Source organism: Falco peregrinus, chromosome 12, assembly GCF_023634155.1.
Source record: "Falco peregrinus isolate bFalPer1 chromosome 12, bFalPer1.pri, whole genome shotgun sequence".
NCBI classification, from domain to species: domain Eukaryota; kingdom Metazoa; phylum Chordata; class Aves; order Falconiformes; family Falconidae; genus Falco; species Falco peregrinus.
In genome coordinates, this window is record NC_073732.1 from 6177872 (window position 1) to 6204860 (window position 26989).

The window sequence follows — 26989 nt, forward strand, 5'->3', positions numbered from 1 at the left end:
TAAAGGCCCGGCTATCTGGAAGGACTAAAAGGATGTATAAATGAACACACAAATAATTCCTTATTTGTAGAGCTAGGAGTCAGCAAGGGCGAGTCTCCCTGAGGAGAAGGGTGCAGAAGGGAGGAGCAGCAGGACGGCCGCTTGCTGCCTGCCTTATTTTGGTCAAGCCCTTAGTCCAGCATTTGAAGAATTTGGTATTTATTTTTTTTTAATGATGTTTTTTCCATGGAGTGTTGGGACTTAAAACAATCCCTCATGCAACCCCAGTAAAATACGACAGAGATCTAATTTGATCTGGTTTTTTCTTATAAATGTGATTTTCTAGAGCCATGTGTGTGTTTGTTGCATGTGATGCCAACGTTTCTGTTGAACTGTCATCTCCTGAGCAAGGAATAGAGGAGCAGGATCTCAGAACTGAAGCAACAACTTTTTTTGCAGTGGAGACGGAAGGTGTTTGGCTGCCTCTGCCGGGGGTGTGAGCAAGACAAGGCTGGTTTCCCTGCCAGTTCTCGGCTTGAACCCCAAAATGTATGACTGGGGCATTCCTTAGGCTTCCAGGATTTGTAAGTTGGACCTGACTTAAACAGGCCATGCTGCAATTACCTCATGGCTTTTCAGCGTAGTTGTTAGGAAAATACCACAGTGCTAAATCTTTCAGTGGTCCATCAAACAGCCTCCCAAATATTATCCCTGCCTACCAGAAGAGGGGTGGACCTTTATCTCTGGGGGTACAACCAGGTGATACAACCCCCAGTGCACTCGCGTGGGGTTATGTCCTACACACGGTTAGCGGGTTGGTGCTGGCTCCAGCTGCCGCAGCAGAGGGAGATATTGTACAATCCAGTGAGCTACATCTGGCTGTGGGATGGGAAAACAAAACACCCTTTGGTCTGTCTGGTGACAAGCGAAACCTGCCACCAAAGGTGGACGGGACCAGCAGGGCCTGAAGCTGCGGTGTGCAGAGGCAGCAGCTCTGCTTGGGGCTGGGGGGTCTTTTTGGCACACAGAAAGCTGCTCTGCCCAAGTCCTGCAATACCTGTGCCACTGGGTGCCCTCGTCGCCAGAGCTCCAGTGTGGGATGTGCTGCCTGTATCTAACTCACCTACAAACCTTGTGCCGAGCCTGACCTTCTTTTCTTGGATCTGATGCAAGCCTGCAAATATGAAAAATACAAACCCAGCTTGATGGATTGTGGTTCGCAGCTTTCACTAAGAATTAAAAATAAGCAGAAAGTTATATTTAGCCACCTATAAACAGGAATAAAATAGAGCAGGAGGCTGGTTATCAACTGTGCTCCACCAGCAGAGTCACGATCCCCACTGGTGTGATTTGAGGGGTGAAAAGCTGCTTTGGCAGCAGGGAGGTTGGGATGGCTGCCTTAGGGGCCTGGCTGGCCCCATGGGCAGGATCTGTGCCATGGGGGATGGGAAAGGAGCCCCCAGCTGCCCACTATAGTCCTCCCTGAGAAGGGCTGAGCCAGCAGCACCATGGAGCCCAGCCCATGGGAGCCCTTGTCCCCCCCAGTGGTCCCTTCCGGGGCTGCTGTGGGCCCCCCAGTCCCAGGGCTGGGGCCCCTCTGCCGGAGCTGTCCCCTGCCCCGGCTCGCTGTCCCTCCGGGATGCCTGGCCATTCCTTCATCTTTCTGCTGGCCCTGGATACCGCACGTCCCAGCAACAACACACATTCCCCACTTTGCTAAAAATGGCAAAAACAGTTTAGGCCATTTAATGGGCTGGCTGACAGGCTGTTACATGCTGTTCTGGTGCTGCCCCAGGCTGCGCGCAGCGGGGGGGACAGCAGCCGCCGTGCCAGGGGTGCTGCTGGCTCTGGCCCCGCGCACCGTTGGCAGCCGTGCCCGAGCTGGCTCACCCCAACGCTGCAGCCCGGCCGAGCCCGCTCCTGTGGCCAGGCAGACCCCCTGCCTGTCCCCACCACTGCCCCCCAGGCACCTGCACCAGGGGCAAGACAGCGGTGAGCACTGAGGAGCCAGCTCCAAAGAAGAAGCGGCCAAATGGCCTTTAGCGCTGGTGCTGCCGTCAGCCGGGACCCTGCCCCGCGCTGCCATCCTTCACCATCCTGTGCATCCATCGTTGTGTGCCCAAACCCTTCCCTGTGCAGCATTGCACTTCCCTCTAGTGGCTAATAATTCATGGGAAAGAGGAGCTCTCTCCCTGCGGGCAGGCTGGAGGGTGTCCGCCTGGTTCCCCGTGCCCTTGGGCGCTGCTCGGCCCCTTCTCCAGCAGCCTGGCTCCTTCAGGGTCACCGGTGGGTGCCCCTGGCGCAGCAAAGCATGGGGCTGTGCGGCCGTTCGCCTCCCCCGCGGTGCCGGTGGGGAGGCACAGGGACCACCAGCCATGCCTGTGACGAGCTCATGGAGCTTGATGTTCCCACTGGATTGTCCTACATGAGCACGGGGAGGCAGCTCAGGCCCAGGGACAGGCAGACCTGGCGGGCTGGGGGGGGGGGGGTGGTCAGGCCAGCCTGCGGGAGGGGCAGTGGCTTCTTGGGGCCATGTGGAAGCCCAGCTGGCTGTGCCTGGCAGGTTGCTCACCCAAGAGGATGGCAGTGCGGGATGGGTGGTGAAGGGGACGGGAGCCCCACAGGTGCCTGCCATGGTCAGGATCCTGAGCCAGCATTTGGGGGCCACCAGAAGCCAGCAAGGAGGAGGGGGCGTGCGCTGGCCCTCCCCTGGCTGTGGGACCATGGCACCCGCCTGATGCACTTTACATTTGCTTGGTGAATCCGGTCTGCTCCTTGCCAGCAGGGTTACCGATTTCTCGGGCTGTTTCACATGGACAAACGGGCTCTTTTCTTGCCGGCACTGGGCAGCTGGGGCACAACAGCTCCTTGCCGGGCTCAAGCAGCAGCGCATTTCTCTGCTGGGTGATCGCAAATAAACTTCCCCGGCCTCAGGGGATCCCTGCTTGGCTCCTGGTGAGGGATCTTGGCGCAGCAGGGTTTCTCATGCCGAAAGGGACATTGAGACACATTTGTTTAGGAAACAGGGCCCTGTAAATACTGCTCAAATCTCCTTTTATTAATGTTACGGCTGTTCCCAGGGCGCTTGTTTCTGCACTGTGAGTTCAGGGTGCTGCTTTGGGCTCCCCGGACTGTGCTAGGGAAAGGCAGCCAAGGGTCCACGTCACAGGCGTTACACACGACGCCGTCCAGCTCCCCTCCACCCCCGTGCCAGCCCACAGCTGAGCCAGGTACTGGCTTTTTGTAGCACAGGCTGGTCTTGTTTTGGGGCTTGTTCTGGGCTGGGAAAAGGCCGGGCAGGGAACAGAATAACAACCTCAGTGATCTGGTATGCAGAGCACTCCCCTGTAGCATCCCCTGCCAAAATGTCCTCCCCAGATTTCGCTCCAAGCAGTGATTGCATCTTTCCAACGAGGCACCTGAGAGCGTACCTCTGCGCGGCTCTCCCGGTCAGCTTTGCTCCACAGGCTGAGCTATTAATGAGGTATTTAATGAGTTTTCTACTTGCCCCTTAAAACAAACACCTCAATGCAGGCGAGGAAGGAGAGCTTGCTGCTGATAATCACGCAGCCCCTCCCAAGCCTGCTTGCATTCATTGAAAACACATTTTTACAAAGTAGATAAATTATTTATCAGGAGAACATTTCTGAATAATTCAGGCAGAGAGAAGAGCAGTTGCCTTTGCACATATGAATTTTCTCCTTATCCGAGTCAGCCAGGCCCCTCCGCTGCGAGGGAGGTTTGGACAATAGATGGTGCTAAGCGCCCTGGCGCTGCACGCTGGCCTGCTCTGCTGGGGCCGGGGGCACCGGGGGCTGCTTTGCAGTGATCTCCCCAAAAAGCCACCGCTTGGGTGGAGAGCAGCAGGAGGGCACCTGCCCTTGGCGGCACTGTCGGCAGAGATGCTCCTGCCATTCCCATCGGCCCGGTGCAGCCCAGCCCTTTCCCTGGCCGATGTGCGGGCTGTAGGGTGGAAGGGAGATGTGACCCCCGCCAGCTGGAAAACGAATGGAAGAGAAAAGCTTTGGGGTTTGTCTGGGGCTTTGCAGCATTTGCACAGTGTGGTGGAGGTAATCCCAGCTCAGCTACCTTGGGACACCTTTTTAAGGGCCGTTTGCTCCCCAGTCCTCTAATTTTTATCACTTTTGGCTGCTGAGGGACAGAAGCGGCATCATTCCCCCTGGTCACCACTCCCCATCACTTGGAAACGTCTCTTCTTCCAGAACCTGTACCTGCTGCTCTCGATTTGGGGTAACAGTGTTGCTGGGGTGTCTGGAGGAGCTGTGCAAAGCAGAACAGTGTATTTGCTCCAGGTCTGACGGGAAAGGGGAGGGGATGTGGAGCCCCGGAGCCCCAAGTGGTTTGGCAGGGGCTGTTGGGGGGGCAAGCGGCTTTGTGCTGGGGCACAGTGTAGGCAGCAAGGGGCCATGGGGTGCTGGGGCTCCTGCTGCTGGGTTTCAGGGTGTCCCCCACCTCTCCCCACAGCAGGCAGTTGGGATTTAGGACCCTTCGCAAGGGGATTTTCTTGCCCTCTCTGTCCCTTCCCTCCTTTTATCCCCCATTGCAAGCAGGACAGTTCCTCTCACTGCAGGCAGGCGTGTGGGTGCTGGCGGCACCTGGCTCCTCCAGAGGTGGCCCCAGGCAGGCAGGGTGCAGGCAGGGCTCCTTGCAGCTCCATAAACCACAGCCTTCGTCTGCTGCGCTTGGAAGCATGCCTGGTGACAGCCCAGTGCCATCCACATCCACATCCAGCCCACCACTGGGGTGAAAGCCAGGAGCCCACAGTGAGATAACACCCTCCCATCGCACTTTTCTTTGCATTATGCAAATGCATAAGAATTATTTTTGGCCATAATGGTTTTTCCATTCACTGCAGCATTGATCCAGAGCCGCTGGCTCCAGTAACCTCTGCCGTGCATTAGCTGACTCCCTGTTTTGTGCAGCATGATGGATGTGATGGCAGGGTGGGGGGGGCAGGCAAGTTCGGCACTGGCTTGCTGGGTTTTGTTGCCGTTTTCCCAGTTCAGGGCCCTCCTGGACTGACATTCAACTGCCAGTGAGACTGAGCCGCTGTGTTTTTGGGCCAGGCGACTGGCAGACCCTGCCTGCCTTGCAGAGGGTCTGTGCTCAAATTCAGTAACCATTGCTTCAGAACACCAGTGAGGTGCTAAGGGATAGCAGTTTGCATTTCTCCCATCACTGACAAAATCTAATCACTTAGATATGAGGACAGAATTAATTAAAGGCATTATGAATCTTACCTTGTCTATAAAACAAAATATTATTGTGGTATCGGAGTGATACATATTTCATCAAGAAACTGTAAAGCTGATAAAAAATGATTACTATTTGTTTTTACTTTGGGCATTTCACCATATAAATCATCATGAAGTGCTCTTTGGGAAGTCACAGAGAATGATACGTCTGTGACACTTTTTGATAGGGCATTTCTTTGTGCTTAGCAGAAGGCATTTATGGTTGCTATAGGGCTCATAAAAGGCTTATGATGTCTTCAATTATTCATTTTTATAAGTGCTTGTCCTGACTTTCAAGTCAGCCAAAACCACACTGTGACCGGTTTCGGCAGTAAATTGTGTATGTTTTCTGGAATCAAATGACTGCCTCCACTGCAGACTTTGCCTCTCTTCTGTACGAAAACCAATGCTGGTTCACTCTCAGCTATCACAACATTTTCTATCTTTCTGGCTTTGGAAAGCATCTTTCTGCCTGGCAGCACCGGTGGCAGCCGGCTGACCCAGCAGCCATCGCTCGTTCGCACTCGGGCTGCAGCACCTTGTCTCGTGTCTGCCGGGAGGTTTCTGTGTGAGCTGGAGAAGCGGATCTGGCACCCGGGAGAAGACGGAGGCCTTAACACACTGTCTCTGCAGATGTGCCGAGGAACTTTGGAAGGCTGGATGTGGTGTATTCGAAATGTAGCATTCGCTGCGGTAGGCTGTGGTCAGCAGCCCCAGTTAGACCTTCCTCCCGTGTGCTTGTAGCTCAGCCTGGGCAGAGGAAAAGCTTTCTGCTGCTGCAGACCTGATGTTTTAAAAAACTTTTACAAATGCACATGCAAAACATGCAGTGGTTTGTGTCGGTGCCCCTGAGCTGGCACTCGGTAACAACTGGATGCCAGGGACCCTCTGCTCCGGCTGTGCAGCAGCCATGAGACCCTTAGTGCTGCTCATCTGGGCTTGACGCAGCTGAATACCCATGCCCAAAAGGAAATCCTGCGGGATTGGGCCCCCGGAAACCAAATCCACAGGCAAACCAGATGTCCTGAACCCTCCTGCTATCACACACAGCCTCCTGCTCCTGCTGTGCCCCCACAGCTGCCTGCCCTGGCAGGATGGGCACCCTGACTGTGAGCCTCGGGGTGCTCCAGCCTGCTGGGCTGAGATGCTGCTGCCTGGGCATCATTAGTCTCCTCCAGCAAAAATTGCGGAGCTAGACAGGCAGGTGGGAGTGAAAGCGCTTCTATATTAAACCCCATTTTCTGGTGCTCCTTTATAGGTTTTTAATGGGATTCGTATGTCTCTGCCTGGCCCATCACCCACAGCCAGGCACTCCTCTTCGTCCTGCTCCTCACTGCAGTGTTTTCTGTGGATTAGATTCAACTGGATAAATTAATCTTCTTTTGTATTTATAATCCCTGCGAGGGTGGCGTCTTTAACAGACTATTCCTTCTCATTGCTTTGGCAAAGCAAGTAGCAGCTCCCTGCTGCGTCTCTTCTCAGATGACACAGAGGTTCTCTGAATAGCAAAGAGAGAAAACAAAAAGGATCTAAGATGGGTTTTTTTGGGGGGTTTTTGTGTTTGGTTTTTTTTTTCCCAGGCACCTACATGTATCCACCTCGTGGAAAATTTCCCCCAATACTTTAGCGTTTTTACTTTTCATGTGCTTGCATCCTTGAGGCTCTGCCCGTGAAGCACACTGCTGGCTCGCTGACGGAGACAGGGGCATCAGGGGGAGTCTGTGACAGAAGAGTGGTGACAGAGGGGCTTTTTCTTCCCCGCAGCCAAAGAGGGAAGATTAAGGAAATTCAAAGAATCAAAATGAGGTACGATAGTGGGAAACATCATGGGAAACACCCCAGCACCTGCCATGTGAGACTGCAATCGGCCTGTACTGAATCTAACAAGTGGTTCAGCTAAAAAGTGTCATTTAATTCCTGTCACAGCAAAAGCCATTCTGGTGCCCGATCCAGCCTGCTGGCTTGAGGCAGGAATGAATACCTGTGACATTGCCTCATTTTCCCAAGGCAGGGCAGAGCATGGGTGCCTGCCCACCCCAGGCTCTTTCCCAGTTTGGCAGGGAAACCCTTGAGAAAACCTTCCGTGGGTGGCTTCGGGGGGGACTGCTGGTGGCACACAGGTGCTGAGATGTCACCTGCACTGCGTGTCTGTGCAGCATTGACCCACCTTCCAAAAACAAAGGTGTCACTTGCCCAAGCAGGCACCAGTGCAGGCAGGTGATGCCGGTGCTGTCACCGTCCCTGCCAGGTTTCTGCTGGCACGAGGCAGAATCTGGCCCCTGAGCCCACGGCTTGTTTGTTTGTTGTCTCTTGGCTTGCTCTCTGCAAATAATTTTTTCCGGCTGAACCACAAATAATTGCTTACAGCTCTGCTGTTTGCCTTTGTGGTGAGCCTGCAAACACCAGCATGTGTTTGCCAGAGATAATCAGGGTGCTTTTGTGCTCAGCGGCTTTGTCATCTCTCACTCTCTTGCTTTTGTTTCTGGGCTTCGTTCATCTCCCACCTTCCCTTCATTGTGTTGTGCCTTTTCTGATATCTCTGAAAATAACTGACTTCATGTCTTGGTCGGGTTTTTGTATTTATTTCTGAAATGTAGAAAAGCAGCATCTCTGCATGTGTCCCTCGGTGATCACTGCTCGTGCAGAATGTGTCTTTATAATTCAATTAAAAATGTTACGATGTTTCCCCAGCAGACCCTGCCGCCATCCTGGCAAAGCATTTGCTACCTTGATAGCATTTTCCACTTGGCGAGTGTGAAGTATTACAACAGCCTTTCCCTCCGGGACAATATGCTCTGGCTGCATTGGAGTGACTCCAAAATGCAGAATGTTTCTGACACTCTGAAATGGAGAGAAAGAGTAGCTCCAAGACCATTATTTTGTTTATTTAAATACAGTACTATTTTATATTACAAGGCCAAGCATTTCTTGAAGACTGAGATTATCTGCTTTTTGAAGTGGAATAAATTGATGATCCATTAAATTACTACAGTGGCTCTCTTCCTCAACAGACCCCTAGCACCTCATGCAGGACACATGAGTCTCCTTGGCTGCATGGGTCCATGGGCCCTGGCTCTCCTGCTTCCCGTAGCAGCTCTGTCACCTGCAGGGACATTTCGTGCATGCTTATCAAAGAGGAGCATTGACTTGTTGCATCACGCTAAAGAAATAATTTGTCTTTCTCTGTCCTGATTATTTTACCCAGCTTCTCTGAATTTGTTCAGTACTCTTCTTGCTGTTTCATATGCTGTTCAGCCAGTGTTTGTTTTTCCCCCCACCTTTTGAATATTCAGTTTGTTATTTGCAGTTGGTCCTAAGCACAACACGAACCTGGCGACATCAGAATCATATTTTCCACCGCTGGTGTTGGTGGGCAGCACAAATTAGCCCTTATGGCTAATGACAGGCCTAGGGTAGAGACCTTCTGTATGATGCGATCTTAATAACAGGTGGGTTAGGAAACACTGGTGACAAGAGGTGCTAAAGGAGCGTGTGTAGGAACCTGTCTCAGTGTAGCTCCTCTCCATCAGTGCATCCTGAGGCTGCTGCACGGTGGCCCAGCCTTGGGTATGGAAACCCTCCTGCCTTCCCCCCTTGCAGAGGCAGGCTGTGAAACCCGGCTGGTCAGAGACCTTCCCAGCCAGCCGGTGAGGCAGCTGCAGAGCGTGGAAGCCTTTGGTGTGTTTTGCTTTCGGTATTGCTCAGCTCCATCCTCTCTGGGCTGTCCGACCCATTAGCTCCTCCACAGCCCCTCTTGCTCCTGAACTGGGGACGTCCTTTCCCAGGAGTGTCCCCTGCAACGTTGCTTCCTCTTCATGTGGGGATCCAGAGAGCTGGCAGTTGCAGCAGAGACTGGGGATGTTGCTTTTCACAGCGAAACTTTCTGTTCCTGGCCCACCTGGTTTTGAAGGTGGAACCTGTTGCGAACTCCTTGCAATAGATGGGAACTGACTTGCAGTCGCTGCTCAGTTACTCTGGTCTCTAAGCAGGTTGTTAAGATGCTGCTGTTGGGTTTTAAACTAGAAGCAGCCTTTCATAAACCTTATGAAGTTTTTGTTGCTTCCTTCTATTGCTCATCAGCACTTTGGTGTATTACTCACATGAACCTTAAGGCTTTCGGTGTCCGTTGCAGCCCCCTGTGGACTGGCTCAGGCGCAGGGTGCAGGGCTGCTTCCTAAGCGATGCCTTCCTCGGAGCGCGGAGAGCTCAGCTGGGGTGAGGCTGGTTATTTTTACCCCTGGAGGAAGCCAACTGAAGCCTCCAGCATGGAAAATGATCTGACACCTGCCTCACCGCTAAACATACCTCTTATTCTAAGCATAGGGAAATGGGTCTGTTTTGCCTACTGGTTTAGCTCTGAACATAGGCAAAGCACCATCCGTTCATTTTCCATAGAAAAAGAACATACTCTGTCGTTTCTCTCACTTTTCTTTGAGTTAATGACTTTCACCATTGCCTCAGACTATATCTAGGCCCCAGTGAGGTGTTTCTCAGGGGGTGTGCGTCTTGGGCAGGCTGGTGAGGGTCTCACAACCTCCCCCTGTCACTAAGGAGACCTGAGAAGCAGCACCTGCACCGACTGCCCTGGGCAGCCTGCACCGGTGAGGGGGTGTCAGCAGGGCTACGGCATCCCCTCAGCCTCAGCCTCCCTGTTCGGGAGGGCCTCCGGCTCCACTGGCATCCACAGGAGCTATCACCGCTCCCTGCGGTCTAAGGGTGGCTGAGTGGCATCCAGCATCCCTTGGCATCCTCTCCCCTCCCCTTGCCGTGTTTGTGTTGTGCATCGCTCTGGGCAGAGACCGAGTCAAAGCAGGCAACTGTCCCTTGTGCAAATCTCATGAGGAAATCCCCTTTGCTGTCGGTGACCCCCACCCTACACATTCATCCCCCCCTGCATGGAGTGCTACCAGACTCTTCTTCCCTGCACACTATGTACATGTAATCTATTAATCTAGCTCTCCACAGTGAATTTCTTGATTTAGTTTCATGCTTGTGCTCCTTGCAGACGTGGCAGCCCTGCCCCAGGTAGGCTCTGCCCTGGCCTGCCTTCATTCCCACCGTCCATGTGCTCCTCCTGACCCTTTCCTGCCTTCTCTCTCGGCGTGGGTTTTGCGAGAAGCGTTTCCTCACAGCTCCTATTTCTGCCCTCTTGCAGCGTGTCGCTGTGCTGGTCTGCTGTGACACCGCTCTGCTTTCCTACCCAGCCTTGCAGCCCTTCTCGTTCACATGCTGTGGATGCTGCCCCATCCCAGCTGTGGTTTTCTGTACTCAAGGAGGAATATTCTGGCAATCTCTTCCCCTCTTTTAAATTTCTGAGCCTATGACAACCTGAGTGAAGGATTCCCTGGTCCTCCAGAGGAGTACATTTCATTTGGCTGTCTCTGTGCTGTGTGCTTCTTCACAAGTTTCCTGCCCCTTTTGTTTCTCTTAGATCCAACTTTTTCAAAGTTTAATTTCATCTGTGAAGGCAATATCTTAAAAATCCATGTACAATAACCTGCTTACTGTTCTCCACTTAACTTTTGAAGGGACCTACTGCCTCTGATTTAGACGTATTAAAAAATGTGGCTCTTATCTATGTTCCTTTTCAGGCTCCATCTGCCTCCTTGAAAATTTTTTTGCTTGCATCTTTTCCAGCTGTCACAAGTATTTTGGGGAGGCAGAAGATTTTATAGCTACTCTCTTCCACGTTCTGCACCTGCCACCTCTGCTTTTCCCACCTGTTTCCACCTTCTGTGTTTAGACCCACACCTCCAGGTACCGTAAGGCATCACAGTCACTAGGAAGAACTTTGCAATATGATTAGGATGAGTCATTAATAAAATATATGGAAAGATTTGCATGTTTGTCTCAGGCTGCCGCCGCTGAAATAACAACAGCTGCTCTAAACCCGAACCACCTTTCAGCTGGAGCCTTCCGGCGTTTGCAATCTGAACCCCTTGCAGATGGGGCTGCAAACAACTGCTCCCTTCTATACATTCGTACGTATGGATCTCTGCAAATGCCAGCCCTTTTGCTGGGCTCCCGTAGATGTGCATGCATGAGGGAATAAGGCCAATGGCTGCAGGTGGCCTTTTACCAGCAAGTTCAAAGAAGACTTGAGGAAAGCTTGACTTTTCTTTCCAGGAAGGTGCTGCCGAGGCCAGCTCCCTCTTTCCAAACGGACACGGGGGGCGAGCTCTGGTGCTACTCGCTCTGCTGTGCGGCAAAGCCTGCTGGCCGGGCACCTTCCCCTTGGGAATGTGTGGCCTCACCACCCCCGTGGGTAAACCAGGAGTGGAATCTCCTGCCAGAGGACAGCGGGGGAAGCACCCTGCCACCGTGAAAACAGGAAACCGTAAAAGGCTATGTCTTTTTTTACAGCTGGGTTGGCTGTTGAGAAAATATACAGTTATCTCCTGTTCTTATCTAATATCTTCTGCTTCCTGTGTTATTGCAGGTAATGCAGAAATCATCTTCCCTTGTGAACCTCATTTCCTTGAGATCTTTTCTTCATTCACAGCTTCCCCTTCGCGCACCCTTATGTAAGCAGCTCTCAGGTCACATCCTATTTTGAAGTTGCATCTTGGAAGAGATGCAGGAGATGTGGGCTGAGGGGGACCAGGGACAACCCCCGTTTAGAGCTGTAGTGTTTGTGAATTTGCAGTTGGTGCCTGTACAGCAACAGATGGAAGGATAAAGCTCCAGAACAGGTGGAGATAACAGTTACCATGAGCAAAGTCTCATCTGCATTAAGTAACGTGTTGAAGGGCAGAGCCCGGGCTGGGGCCAGAACACCTCCGTGTGCTGGCATCACAGCACTGGGTGTTGTGCACCCAGAAGGATGGACGGCTCCTGCCCTGGGTCTGCGGGCTTTGCCGGTGAAGGACACCCTAGCAGACTGGAGGAGCCAGGCTTCATCTGAGCTTTTCTCTTGTTAAGTGTTCAGAAGCATGTATTTTTAATTCTTCTTTGTCTTGGGGGGTTACCACGCAAATAAAGACGATGGAGGACGGAGGACAAGGGAAGGCTGTGTTCCCTGTGCTCAGATCTTCTGCCTCTCTCTTTTAATTAGAAAGCTAGTCACAGCACTACCTTTTGAGCGGAAACCTTGTCCCCTGGGATACTGTGCTCGTGCAGGCATGTGGGGTGGGTTGGTGGGAAGTGTCTGCTCGGTGCTGGGAGTGCTGCATGGTTTGACATCTGCAGCACTTGGATCCACATCGCTGCTCTGCTCCCTCCTCCTCTGTGACTCACAAGCCATCTCCCCAGCAGGAGATCTTCCTTTGAATGGCAGCCCCCAACTCAGAACGAAGCACTGTGCAGATCTTAAAGGGATCACAGGCATGGGTGCTGGTGGCTGACACGGGGTCAGGGCAATCTCTTTCCTTGCCTTGGTGCTGTCTCCACACAAGTCCCTTGGGAACGGTTTGCTGCCTTTGCTGCCATCCTGCCCTCCCAAGCAGGAGGCGAGGGCTTGGTCTGAAGCACACACACCTCTGCATCAGCTGTACGGCTGTGGGAGACGGGAGGAGGGATGAGCTCGGAGGATGCTGAGCTTCTGAGCTGGCCATGACAGTGCTCCTGCCTGTTCCTGCTGAGCCTGGAGAGTCACCGCTTCATGCCAGAGTGGGATTTGCCCTATGTCATTGACATAAATTTTATGTCAGTGATTCTGCCCTTGCCTAGATGGAAACAGGGTCGTTCTGCGTATTGAAATGGGCCAAGAGCAAGTGGCGAAGGCAGCCTGGCAGGAGAGCGTGTGCGAGAGGCACTGCACTGCATGGGGCGGGGGAGGCACCGCCGAGGAGCCCCCAGCTTCAGAAATGCCTCAGAAAGCAACGCTGAGGGCTGAAGGGGGTGGTGGGAAGGCAGGCTTCAAAACACGTGGGAAGGTTATGTCTCATGGAGATAAGATCAAGCCACAGGCAGCTGAGAAGCTAATGGTGAGCAAGTAAAGGAAGAGAGCAAGCGTCAGAGATATGAGAAGATACGAGAGGGGAACCTTGCAAGGCAGTGTGGGCACAGGGACTGAAGCATCCCTTGTTGGAGGAGGTGGGAAATATGACAACAGAGAGAAGCCTGCTGTAATACCTATAGGGCCAATTAAGGTGTTAAATGCAAGAAAGACAAATGTCGACATGACATTAAAAATAAAATACATCAAGAAAGCATGGGCCAAGCAGGCAGTACCAAAAACCTGATAAAAAGGAAATGCGTACAGCAACTGTGAAGAAATATGATCCTACACATCCAAGTGATGGTAGAGGAGTAGGGTTGTTGTTAGCACTATGAAAATTTAAGGTGAATGTAATTGGGGCCAGTTTTGCAGAAAGCAGTGGGTGAGATGGAGACTTTTGAGAACAGGCTGAATTTCCTCTGACGCACCATTCATGCTTCAGCAGCTAGAGAGCGAAGTGGAATAGCAGACGAGCAGGAAACTTGCCATTTTCCTCAACTTTAGGAAGATCCCTCTTTCTGTTTCCAAAAAGGGATTTTAGTGAAGGCAGCAGCAGCCCGCCAGAGATGTGCAGGGTGGGAGGCTCATGCAGTGCTCAGCAAGTGGTAGTTTTAAGTCAATGCCATGAAGAGCTGGTATCGTTGATGTTTTTTCTTTGTTCAACTGTTGCCTTTGAACCTTCTGCACCAGGTGCTCCCTCCCCTGTATGAGAAGGTGCATCCCCTCTGTATGGAAGCTGCCGAGGAGGATGTAAGGCACATCCTCACCCTGCCCTGCCGTGGGTCCAGCTGAGCTGGCAGCTACAAGTGAGGGTTGTACAAAGAGCAAAGGGTTGTTGCTTCAAGCCAAGGCGTGCACATGCTTTGCAGGCATGGCTGGCTGCAAACAGGCAGTGGTGCTGTACAGCTAAGGTCTGGTTGTGGCACCTAGGTTGTGGTTTGAACACAACCCTCCGTGCCAAAGGAAAGTTGAGGCTGTGGGTTGAAGACCCCCTTGTATCGAGGCAGTGTGAACAGGTAACCACACCAGCCATAAATAAGGTAGCTTAGAAAAGGCTCCCTGTAAGCAAAGGCAGCTTTGCCCCCTACCCGGTCACGTCAGTGCCTTTACTACCACCCCAGCAGAATAACTGGGATTTTGTGTCTCCTGCACCTCAACACTATTTGGGAAGTTGTACTTGAGTTTCTTGAGCACTGTGCGCAAAAGCAGCGAGGCATTAAGGGCCGCCAGCTGTGTCAGTGCTTGGGAGGCATCTGCAGACCCTTGTTTAACCTCTTCTAAAGCAAACTAGAGCAAATGGCACAGGCAAGGTGTGTTTAGGAGAAAGGAGGGCTGCGTCCCAAATGCTTTGCTTGTGACTGTATTTTTGCACTGGCAAATATACCAGAGTCAGTATAAATCATTGTCTGGAAATTCCCGTGCATATATTATCAACCAGTGACTTCTTTATTTGCCCTGACTCCTTATTCATCTGGCATCCCAAGGCCAGAAAAGAATCCTGTGTATGTTTTCCTTCAACAGTATAAACACCACTTATCTCTTTCCTCAGCTGCATGCTTTCCAGTGGGCTATGGGTCCCTGGAGTCATTCCAGTGCTTTTAGGAATATTGTGCTTTACCATAAGTGCTCTGGTGCTGGTGCTCATCCTGCAGAGCAGGGTTTGCCACCAACAGCATTCGGTCCCCTATAGCCGGTTGCTACAGCTTTCCTCTGCACCTTGAATCCTCCTGGACCAGCATGCGGAATGGTCCCTCCCGGTGCCAGGACAAGCTGGCTGCAGCTGATCCCTCCTCATCCTCCCCTGCGGCACCCCCTCACCCCCCCTGGGAAGTAGGGAAGCGTAGGGGGATGCAGGAGAGCTGAGGCACGGGTAGCCTGGCTGTCAGAGCCTGTGCTTTGCAGGGTGATGGGAAGAGGGAAGGTTTTCTTTGGATCCTGGCCCCGAGTGTAACCCTTATAACATACTTTTCAAATATTTTATTTGGGTTACTTTGATCAGTTCACCTGCTGATGTTTCAAAAGGGAAGCAATGGGTATCTGCTGGGTCTGTGCTGCACCAATTGCGTGGCGTTAGTGGAGCCCCACTTCTGAGAGGGGGGGTAAAAATCTGTCTGGATGTGCTGCTCTTCCTTTCCCCACGCTGTTTTTGTCACCTTCTCTTCCCCAATTTTTTTCTGAGAAACACAGCAGTCATACAGTAACTAGTACTATTGGGTGAGTCCATTGTAAACATGGTGAAGGACAGCTACTTCTCTGAAAAAAAATGCCTGCTGTGAATTTTAAAGAGAGAAAATTTTCATTATCCTTGTCATATAAGTGGCAATGCTGGGGAATTTTCTGGGAGCAGCAGGCAGGAGGGGCAGCCCCTTGCAGCAAAGAGAAGCCTGTTCCTGCTGGTGTAAGAGAACAACAGGTCCTGGCTGCTCCCAATGGCACCAGCCAGGGAGGTTGCAAGACCCAAACTGGCTGGTGATGCTGTGATGCTGAAATGCTGTTGAGGCTAATGCTGTATGCCTTCTGCTGCTGGTAGAGGCTGGAAAGGAGCAGCCATCGGCTTGGGGGATGCTACTGCCTTGTGCAAATCCACTGCCGTTTGTCCTGCGCTCGTAATTGGCACCATGCAGGCAGCGAACCCCGCAGGGCAGGTGGGTCTGTGTGTGCTGAGGTTTCTTTCCTACCACCAGGCTGGGGCTGCAACATGGCTGTGGCCACAGGGCACTTCTTCTCAGAGATGCAGGAGTCGTGTGGTTGCCAGTCCCTGGAGCAACAACTGACTTCTCCCCTTGGAGCGTTTGGGAAATGAGCCCCCAAAAAGGGTAGCTTGATGTTAAATTATAGCAATGGACTGGCAAGCTGTCCTGACAACCTCCATGCTATGCTTCTAGTAGAAGAATTCTAGCTGTTGTATTAAATCATGAGGCTGTGGGGCTCAGGGTGAGCATGGTTTCCCTCCCGGTCCCCAGTTTGTCATATCAGGGCTCGTTTGGACTAAATTCTGCCGTGTTGCTACAAGTGCAGGCAAGTGTGACAAGCACGGGTGTCCTGGCGAGTCCTGTTGGATACCTTGCCTTCCCTACTCTACTTTCTCAGCTGAGGTTTCAAAGTCCTTGTCATCTTATGCATAGCATCGGTGCAGGACATGCTGTCATCAGCATTTCCAGCACCCTTACAACAACCTCTTCTTGCACTTTTTTGGGAAACCAACATCAAGACTGAACATGAAAGAATGTAATTCATTGATCTTAAAATCCCCTGAATAGCAGACTCCAGAATCTGAATGGAGTAAACTTGAGTTTCCAACATACCATCATAAAATGAGAGACCAAGGACCTCACGCTACCCCACCAGTTCTCGCGAAATCTTAAAAAGGCAAGATCTATGGCATATTGCTGTGTTGAGCTGGGACTGCGGCTGAACTTCTCGCAAATATGAAGGTGGATCAACACAGGTAAGGGCTGTAAAATCTGTCCACATTTGGAACTTGAAAATGCAGCTATTTAGTTTGCAGATCAGTTCAGGATCTCAAGGTGTAAGCATGTTAAGGATGCAGGTATATGTGCAATAGTAAAACTATATCCAGGAGAGCCAAGGGGGAATTGCTAACTTCTCATGTGAACAGCACACGGCAAACTCATCCTGCTGCCTCCCTGCTAGGGCTGGTGGAAGAGCCATACCCTCTCCAGGGCAGCATTGCACAACATCATGTAGCTGATTTCTTCAGAAAGAGATTTTACACTTTCACAAACTGAAAGCACTGTTCTGGATTTAAAGGAAAGAAGGGGTCGTAGGGTAACCTAGATTTTGTAGAAGCAGGCAGGAATAGCATACATTTGGACATTTTAAAGTCAGTTGGCTTGTCATGAGTTTGCTCAAAAGGAAGGTAAGCAATTGTTTCTTTTCTTAAAGCTTGTCTAATACATCCTTTAATTTCAGCCCTGCTGTAGCACATCAGGCAACTCAACCAGTCAGCATGAGAACACCCTACAGAAGTATGCGAGCCTGCGCAACGCCCTTCATCGCTGGCACTCTGCTATGGACAGGGAACGGGGAGAGCCGATGCTCTCTGGTAAGCAGAGCCAAAATCTCTGGTCCAACCCAAAGCACTCCTGCCATACCCGGTGATTGCATGGTGGGTACAAAAACACTCTGTGGTCCAGATGAACCTGGAAATGGTGGTTTCTGCTGAGGCTGCTTTTCTCTGTTCACTGTGTGCTGAGTTTTGATGTCTCTTCAAAGGTTTCTCAGACTTACTGGGTGGAGTTTAGCTCAGGTGAGCTCCTAATTCTTCAGCTCTGCGCATACATACACCAGGTAGAGCATGAAGTAGCTGTGCTGGATCCACTGTTTCTTAATTCTGTGCTGGGCTGGAACACCTCCTCTACAGGAGGAGGCTTGTAGAGCCTTCTTGCATTTGTCCGTGACTCTGAGGAGTTGTATGTCTTGATGAGATCTGCTTGAAAATGTTTTGTTGTTAACAAAGTATTTTGCTGAGGATGTTCCCCCTCTCCGCCCCCCAAAAAACCCAAACACCTTAAGAAAAATATTTTTATTAAATTCCATCAAGGAAAACACTTCAAATTGAGTGGTGTCCATGTAGAGTTCTTGGTTTTCATCACAACATTATGTTACCACTAATGGCAGGTGCTGACAGGATCAGCTGCGGTGTCTGATGTTATTTTCAGGTGCCTGACTCTGGGGTGCCTTATAATGAAATGGTTTAGTGCACACAGTCTAATTACTATAGACTGACAAACAAACATCGTGACTCAGCCAGCTCCGGACCAAGCACATTTGCTTTTTGAGCCATGTGGTTTGTTTGCATTTACAGGGGACAAGAGAACAAAATCAAAACTCGCCTGTAAAAGCTTCTGGCTCAGAATATTCCTCTGGAAAAGAAAAAAAATGATGCTGCAAAACTTCTGGCATGGTCACGGTGCCCTGATGTACTTTCATCTCTGACCCACGATGGTTTGCAGTACAGAGAGGAGAAGCAAGGTTTGGTGTGTTACTATTTTGGGGGGTGTGTGTGTGTGTGTGATTTACCTTGGTGGGGAAGACTGTTGCCTTCCACCTTGCAAAAAAAAACCCCATAAAACCAAACACTAAGGAAGACCAGAGCCTGTGAAAGCTCTTCACTTAGTTCAGTGCAAAGTCAGGCAGATTTGGGCTGATTTTGCACAGAAGCAAACTGAGGGCTGCTCTCCGGGCTGGCCCAGATGGGCAGTGGTGGGTGCAGGCAGGCTACCGGCAGCTACTTCTGCAGCAATTGCCTGAGCATGGCCTGCTGCAGCAGGGAGCAGCATGGGTGACTGCAAAAATAACTATGTTATTGGTCAAAGTCTGGATTATTGTAGGAAAAGTGAATTTTGGGGCTAGCTTCAACCAAAGTCTGACTAGGGACCGCTGACGGTCACATCTCGGGTGTGACAGCTGCACTCCCGTGTTTGCAGAGTGAAGGGCAGCTCTTCTGCAGGCAGGAAATCTTTAAAGGATGGCCACCAACTTCTGCTGACCCAAAGGAACGAATACTGACCATGTAGCAGCTGCAGGCAACCACACTTTTCATGCTAGCCTGAAAAAACAAGCATCCATGAGAAGTAGAACAGAGCTCTGCAAGGAGGAGGCCCTTGCCCGTGAGCCTGGGCTGGGGAGTGCAGCTCTCATCCAAGGAAATTCCTTTTGCTCATCTTTGACCTCCCAGACTGTTGGCTGCGATCCAAGGAAGACATCCTCCTCCTCCTCCTCCTCCTCCTGAACACTGATGAGGCTGTGGTACACCTCACCTCCGGGAAGTCTGAGTTTGTGAAAATTACTAGTCCTCCCCCATCCCTTTCTGCTCGTAACAGCTACGCATGGGAAAACCCAATTACCGCCTGCTGCTGCCTTGGTAGGTTTATGGCTTGCAGGGTAGGTGGCACTGCACTTTCTTGTAGAATTATGATATTGCTTTAGATGTTTAAGAGGTAATTTAAAGACATTTCAGTCGCATTTTGAACTTAACCAGTCTACAAATGGTTTTTTGGAGGACAGCAGCTTCTGTAGCAATAGGAAGGACCGCAAGTTCCCCTGTTGAACTTGTGTAACCTGTGTGGTCCTTCTCTACAGAAAAGGAGTTCCTTGTTTACTTACTTAGATAGGCTAACTTACCTTTTTTTTTTTTTTTTTTTTAACATAAGGTAATAAGGGGTGGGGGGAAAATAATTCATATAATCTGGTTCTGATAAGCTTTAAAGTATATTAATTCCTCTCTTTTCTAAGTAATGCCTAATGCCATTTTCTCCCCCATGTTATACTTGCAAGGAGCTGAAGACATCAGCAGCATACACCGTTGTGTTAGGATGCTGATCACAGGAATCATTCTAGGTGTTAATTGTTGAGACTTGAACCTTCTCTCCAGCGTGAAGAAAACAAGGAAAATGCTACCTGCAGTTGGTTAGTCCCTATTTTTTAGCTTGGCTGGAACATAACACCAAAGGCAGTGGTGTGATTTTTCTCATCTGCATGTTGCTGTGCATCACGATCTGGCTTTGGAGCAACCTCTGCCTGTGCCAGCTGGAAGAGCGCCGGGCTGGGCTACCTGTGTCTGTGTGTACTCTGCTCCACCCCACTGCTGTGCCTACAGGATAGCTGAAAATTATAATCACGGACCCGTGAGGTTCTACAACAGAATACATGGGGTTGTGCCATGCCCAGGGCATGGCGTGGGACCCTGGAGGCAGAGGACCAATGTGGTCAGTCACCATGACCAAAGCCACATCCGAGCAAGCCCAGCTCCTGTGAGCTGCCATGCTGGGCTTTGCTCATACCAGTCACTAGGGCCAGATCTTGCAAAGAAATCCAGCACCCTGCCAGACCCTGGTAAAACTCGGTGTCTGGACAGAGTGAATGCTGCCTTTAATACATTCTGATACTTCTCCCCCATGCTTTGATTCCTTCTGCCATGCACAGAAGCGAACCTGGACCACTCCCCACAGCAGGGCTGGCAGCAGGTGGCTGAGCAGGGGTGCATCCCCGATGCGCTACATCCCAGCTCAGGATCCAGCCCCTCTCTGTCCTCTGATAGATGAAAGGAAGATACAAGTTCACAGGCTGCTGTACCCATCCTCAGCTCTGTATTGTGCAGATAGAAACTGGAGGAGAAAACATGGCCCGTAGGCTGCTGGGATTCCTGCTAATCCTTTCACAGGCAGAATCCTGGCTTCGAGTAAGATGTTGCTTTCTTCCATGTGTGGCAACTCAGTGACACAGAGTTTTCCAGCAAAAAAAATGGAACCGCCTTTTTTAGCTCAGGCTGTGTGTGGACTTGCATTAGTAACGTTGTCTGGAACTGCAATCTGAGGCAATTGAACCTGCCTAATTGTTGCTGTGTGTATATGCTGCATGTGTGCCAGTGGGAATTACACATCCTCCCTTCTCGGTGCTGTTGCTGCCTGGGGTCTGCCATTTCCCTACCAGTTAAATGTGCCATATTTTTATTGAATAGCAACGTCCCAACACTAAAAGATAAATACAACATGGGCATAATGAATCATGGGCTCTGTTAGACTTGTCCAGCCCCAGGAGACTGTCTGGAGCCAGCCAAGGGATGAAACACCATGGCCCAACTCCTGTTTTTCTTCACTTTTGCCTGGAAAGGGCACCCACGGGAATTCAGAAAACAAGACTCATCCTGCCTGAGCAAGAATCCAGAATCCTGAACAGGCCAGGAGGAGGAACATGCCTGGGAGGGCAAGGGTCTGGGTGGCATCGTGCTCTGCTCTGCCCACCACCCCTCTCCAGACTGGGGGCTGGCTGCTGCCCCTGCCCAGGGAGGTCTGGCACGGGGCTGGTCGGCCACTGGTTTTACCAAAAAAGCCTCAGTGAGTGCAGCACGTGGCAGGCTGGGCACAGGCTGGTAACAGCTGCCCGCTGTGAGAAGAGCAATGAAATGGAGAATATGGGTAGAGGTGCACGTGTAGGCACCATGCAACCCCTCCCTCTGCTCAGGGCAGGCCAGGCTTCAGGGCAGACATCGGAAAATAAAGCCTGACTGGGGAGGAACCAGAGGTGGGCAGCAGGGAGGGCTTGGGAACGTGACCTGTGAGGGCAGACTGAGCGAACTGGCTTTGGTAATCCAGAGGAAGGAAGGCTAGGGAGATTAGTTCAGCCTTTAAGTATATATAAAACTACCACAGAGTAAGGCAGTAAATCGGTCTCCCACTGGGGACAGGGGAAAAATAACAATAATAGTTTTGAAAAGACCTTGAGAGAAACTTTCCAACTGCAGTATAAACAAGCCCTGAAAAGGATACTGGTTGGGGTATCTTCACCAACAGACGTTTTTAAGATCAGAATGCAAGTCAGTTGTCAAGAATGCAGGTTTGGGCAGCAAGGATGGACAATGTGGGGGTTTGGGGTTGTCTTTAATTTCAATATTTTTTGCTCAGTTGGTTTCACTGTGCTGAAGCCAGAAGCTTCAGGAGAAAATTTCTGTCATTGCACGCAGTGAAAGTGTCCATGCACATCCCAAGTGTTATGGGACTTCTGCGCCACTGGTCTGCGCAGCACGTGTGGTTTCCCTGCAATTCAAGGTCAGTTAGGTTAGGACACTGAGGAAGTGGCAACTTTTTGTCATAAAGCTATTAAAGCTTTAATCAAAGAGTTAAGGAATTTAAGAGATGATGAAATAGTTTTTTCATGCAAAAGCCACTCAAACCTACCTTTATAGGCTGCTCAATAAAGGAGTCTTTGAGGAAGATTCCTTTTAACAGCCCCATAAAAGCATTATTTATCATTCCCAAACTTATAATATTATAAGGCAGGGAGCACAAATACTAATCTCTTTACTGAGCACTTGTCTGTAACATTTCTAATAATGCACAGGTGAGTGTGCCCCCTCCCTCCCGAGACAGTCATGACCAGAAGTTGCATGAATATAGATAACCATGGGGGCAAAGCTGTCTGCCAGCAACCTACAGACCTGCCTGCTTCTTTCCACTAAAGCCACCAAGGGCACTGGGCACTGAACCCAGTGGAGAATCGGTCACGCTGGGACGTGCAGCAGCAGCTGCAATGCTGGGGGTGGTACAAGAGTCCCTGAAACGGGTCTGGGATGTGGCTGGGACAGGGCAGGAACAGGCTAGTAGGACAAAAGCCTTCTTTTTATGCTGTTCCTCTTTCAAGGCCGCCCATCTCTTCAGAGTGACAAATGGAGAGGAGTGACTATGACTCCCAGCTCTTACCCTTTAACTGCTTGTTCGTCTGCAGCGTAGGAAAAAATTACTTGGATGAAGATGCTGACGCCGGCTTTGTTCCCCAGAAAGAAGCACTGCCGGAAGGTAGGAGTCATGAGCCTGAAAAAGCCAGCACAGCTCAGCACATCCTTCTGGAATTTGGATGCTCTCCCTCACTCCCCCTGTGGTCTCCTCTGCTGCTTGCCCGGGGGCATGGCAAGGCAAGTGGGTGAGGTTCACCCCGAAGAGGCTCCCAGGCTTTCAGTTATCTGCAGGTTTTTGTTAAGAGTTTCCAAAGGTAGGGGAAGGTTTCCCTCCACCATAGGTGGTCCCTCTTTCGGCACCGTCATGGTCTGAAACCTCGTCACAGCAAGAAGGTAGGGATGAACAGTGTCAGGAGGCGAGGGAAGTGCTCACAGTGGTTTGGGGATTTCTGTACCATCCAGGCAAGTAAACTTGCGAAGTTATGCTCCTTCCTGCAAGCAGCGCAGCATGAGGGGAATCTGAGATGGAGCCCAGGACCCGTGAGAAGGGGACCTCTGCAGGAGGGGAGTGGGTGGAGGGAGAGGCAGAACGTGACCCAGCGTGTTACTGACCTGCAGCCCGCGAGGGAGAGTGCAGGAGGCTTTTGTCCAGCTCCTTGCATTGGCAGCAGGTTCCTACTTCCACACAGTCTTAGTGCAAAAAAGACAGGGAAGATGCTCGGTGAAGGATCTCAGCCCAGGCCAAGACCTTTCTGAGCAAACATCCACATAAACATACCACAATTAGTGGTAAATGTGGGCTGGCCAGCTGCCCATCTCACTCACGTCCCTACTCAAAAGCCATGGGAACTCATCTGCCTTCAGGTTCAGCACAGTGTAAGGTTTAACCAGCTTTTAAATGCTGGGAAGTGCCCTAAACTGCTTTGCCTAATGCAGTTAAGCGCCTGCCTGCCGTGAAAGTCCAGCTCCAGTGCCCACGCTCCAACAGCATGCTCAGCCAAGGGTCCTGAAGGGCACGGGGTGCTGTACAGAAACCTGGCCAGGACCTGCATTCTGCAATAGCTCTGCAGGTTGTTTCTCCTCAGGAGGGTTATTTCAAATTATTTTATGTGTCCTTGCAGATGTTCCATCTCTGACGTAAGAGGGCCCTTGGGAAGACCTTACTCTGGTGGGAGGGGAGAGGTCTGCATGCAGGGGAACATCACCTTGCTGCTGAAATGGGAGTAACGCAGAGTGAGATGCTGAGGTTGGACACAGACTTGGAGGATGTGATCCCAGAGCACAAGCTGACCCATTTTGAGGTGGAAAAATACAAATACATCCCAGAAACAGCTTGCTTGCTCTTTCCAGTTGAGCAGGGGAAGCCAAGGTAGGTACTGGGTAGGTACGTGTCCCACAGCCCCACTGCCCCCCCATGGGGAATGGTGCTGATTTAAGCAGGACCCTTGTTCTGCCTTGCATGGGCGGGTCTCTCCTGTTCCAGAGCTCAAGCTTTTATGATGACAATAATCATATTAGCTTGCCTGGAGCCTAATTAGCACAGAAATTGGCAAAATGTATTTGCACACACTGAGCCCTGCTCTTGCGTGGATATATAACAGAAATAGAAGAGCTTGAACGTGGTTAAAGCCTGAGGCTAGTTGAAGCCACAAAGTAGCTGTGACAGCTGCACATGTGGGGTGCGGGGGCTGGCCCCCAGGGAGCCGTGGGGTGCAGGCTCCCCCGCTGCAGCCCTCAGGTGGGGTGCCGGGGAGGCTGCCGGCCTCTTCCTAGAGCACCATCGCTGTGGCTGCATCGCATCCGCAATAAGCCTGTTGTAACTGAGATGGGTGGATGGATGGATGGATGGATGGATGGATGGATGGATGGATGGCAGTGTCACTGGAGCAGGGCTCTGCATTTGTAACAGGGGTACAGTCGCTTTTGGGGTGTTCCCAGGGAAAGCTCCCTAAAGGCAGGTGGGCAGGGGGGCGCTCTCAGTGCTCCCACCCCAGGCTTTCTGCAAGGGGATGGGGAAACTTTCTCCCAGCCCCGAGCAGGACACCAAGTGAGACCCCCCAGCCCCGAGCAGGACCCTGAGCAGGACCCCCAGCCCCAAGCAGGACCCTAAGTGGGACCCCCAGCCCTGAGCGGGACCCTGAGTGGGACCCCCAGCCGCGAGTGGGACCCTGAGCGGGACCCTCAGCCCCGAGCATGACCCCGAGCGATACCCCCAGCCCCGAGAAGGTCCCCAGCCCCCAGCGGGACCGGCCACAGCCGTGCTCCCGCCCGCGCTTCAGCCCCGCGAAGGGCTGCCCGGGCTCCGCGGGGGGGGAAGGCGGCTCTGGGGCAGCTGCCGGTCTCGGCAGCCTCGCCACGGCGGGAGGAGGAGGGTGATGCTGAGGAGGATGCTGAGGATGCTGCTGTGCCGCCGCTGCCCCGCTCTGCATGGCCCGTCCTTTCCAGGAAAGCCGCCGTCCTGAGCGTCTGCCCAGGCTTCACCGGTGCCAGCCCCCCGCCGGGACCCGCTCACCGCCCGCGGCCCGGCCTGTGCCCGGCGGCGGCAGCGGGGCTGGCGGCGGCACCTCCCCCAGCGCGGCGGCCCCGGCCCCGGCCCCGGCCCCGCCGCCCCGCCTCAGCGCAGCGCCGCGCGGGGGAGCGGCGCTTAAATGCCTCGGTCGTGGCGGCGGCAACAAAGGCGGGCGGCGGCGCCGGGCGGCGGCGAGTGAGCGGTGGCGGCGGCGAGTGACCGAGGGTGAGTGCCCGCCTGCCCGGGTGCGCGGCGGGCCGGGGCGCAGGTGCCGCGGGAGGGCGGGGGGCCGCGCCCAGCCCACCCCGGGGGGTCGTCGCGCCGGGCCCGGGGGGTCACCCCAGCGCGGAGGGGGGACCCACGCGTGGCGGGCGGCCGCGAGTGACCGCCGCCTTGACTGACAAGTGCCAGCTCCGCCGCGGCGGAACTTTATTATCGCGGCGGCGGGGCTGGGTTTGCCCTGCCGGGCCGCACGCACCAACTCCCAGGCGGTGGCTGGTTGTGGCCGGGGCTGTGCCCCCCGCCCCGTCTCGGCCGGCCCCTGCTCCGCGGGGGGGGACGGTCCCGGGGGGCATCCCGGGCCATCGAGGGGGGTCGGGGGGCCGTGAAATCCGCAGCGGGTGCCCCCAGCCCCTTCCCCTCCTCGCCGTGCTTGCGGGGGCGGGCAGCGGCACACGCGGGGAGCGGTGTCAGGAGCCGCTGTGCTGGGTGTTCGTACCCCTGCACGGCCGGTTCCAGGTGTGTTGTACCACCTCGCACCGTTCCAGGTGTGTTGTGCGGGGTTCGCTGCGGGGGGGGCCCGGTGTGCTTGCGGGCAGCCGGGCGGTGCGGGGGGCGCAGGCTGCTGCTGCCCGGTGCTGAGCCCCTGGGCGCTTGCTGCAGCCACAGCATCAAAACAAAAAACACCCGAGAGGGAAAAGGTGCCACAGTGGGGCGGCTGGTTGTAGCAGAAGATTTTCTTGGCTGTGAGGGAGCGAGAAACCAGAGCTGCCTATTAATGTGCGAGGAATTAATCTAACTTGCAGCGTGCACTCGGTCCTTGGCGGCACGCTCGCCAGACTGCACTTCCCTCAAATGTTTCTAGCTAACGGGATTTTTTGAACCCTCCTGACACAATTGTGGAATGATTTCCCTGAGCTGGGATAACCTTAAATATGTGGGAGCTCCATGATGCATGCCCTGCTGCTCGCAGGGGGTGGTGGGTGGAAGGAGCCCCCTGTGATGCTGCGGTGGAACAGGGCTGCCTTCTGTCCTGGCCTTTGCTGTGAGACCTGGTTGTCGGCCTTGGTCGTGCCTCTCGGGGAGTTGTTCTTATCTGTTGGGGTCCAGGACACGGTAAGGGAACAAGCACACGTCCTTTGTGCTTGGTAACCCTGCCCTTTTGCCTGGGTCACTGGGTCAGGGAAGGCTTTAGTAAAGCTTTGAGTAAGTGAGGAGTTCATATAGCTGCAAGTGATGCTGAACGTTCCCTGGGAGGAAGAATATCCCCGGGAAAAATCTTCCCTAGAAGGCCCCTGGGACAGAGGCCAAGAGCGTCTAATGAGGCAAACTTTTCCTATTAGCTGCGGCTCTTGCTGTTGGAGAGCGAGGGCCGGAGCCGGCGACAGGCATGGGGACCTCAGAGGGCAGGCAGCCCATCTCCAGGTCTCCTCTGCTCTGGGCAGCCGCTCTCCTCACCTCAGGATAAGCCGCTGCTTTGGAGGTGATGCAGTTGCTGAGTCTAGGCAAGTCATCCGTTTTCTTCTAGTTCAGCTGATAAGTGGCTTTGCTGCTGGAGGGGATGGTGCCGCAGAGGCGAGCAGCTCCACGGTGCCCAGGGGTGCGTGCCTGGGGGGCTCCAGCACAGCCACCACGGGTGCTGGGGACAGGGCAGCCGTGCAGGGCTGCAGCTTGGCTCCGGATAAATCTATCGCCTGGCTTGCTTTCCTTCATTTTATGGTGGCTTCCCTTAGGTTGGCGAAATACCGTGGAAGGAGCTCTGTTCTGGGCTGGGTTCGTATGCAGCAGTGTTGACTTAGTGTGGGCTTTGTGGGCACATGCTGAGGACCTCTGCCTAAGCGTGTAGCTCTGGCAAAAGTGGTGGCCGGCCTGAAAATGGAGGTGGACACCCC

The 26989-nt window shown here is 52.7% G+C and overlaps 1 protein-coding gene and 1 long non-coding RNA gene across 4 annotated transcripts in view; both read left to right on the top strand.

Moving 5' to 3' along the window:
- The first annotated feature begins 14477 nt into the window (after nucleotides 1-14477).
- LOC129785370 (uncharacterized) lies at nucleotides 14478-23430 on the top strand. Of its 2 annotated transcripts, none has more exons than XR_008749351.1 (5): nucleotides 14478-16621; nucleotides 17107-17239; nucleotides 18002-18168; nucleotides 18624-19060; nucleotides 19474-23430. It is a non-coding gene; the product is annotated as an uncharacterized LOC129785370 (long non-coding RNA). The 2 variants fall into 2 exon arrangements; XR_008749352.1 differs by having other exon boundaries at nucleotides 22420-23430.
- Nucleotides 23431-24775: 1345 nt separating this feature from the next.
- Nucleotides 24776-26989, top strand: part of ST6GAL1 (ST6 beta-galactoside alpha-2,6-sialyltransferase 1) — a 47601-nt gene continuing 45387 nt past the window's right edge. For both annotated transcript variants that reach the window (XM_055816922.1, XM_055816920.1), the window contains exon 1: nucleotides 24776-25103. The gene's annotated coding sequence lies outside the window, so the exon portion shown is untranslated. The remainder of the gene's footprint in view (nucleotides 25104-26989) is intronic.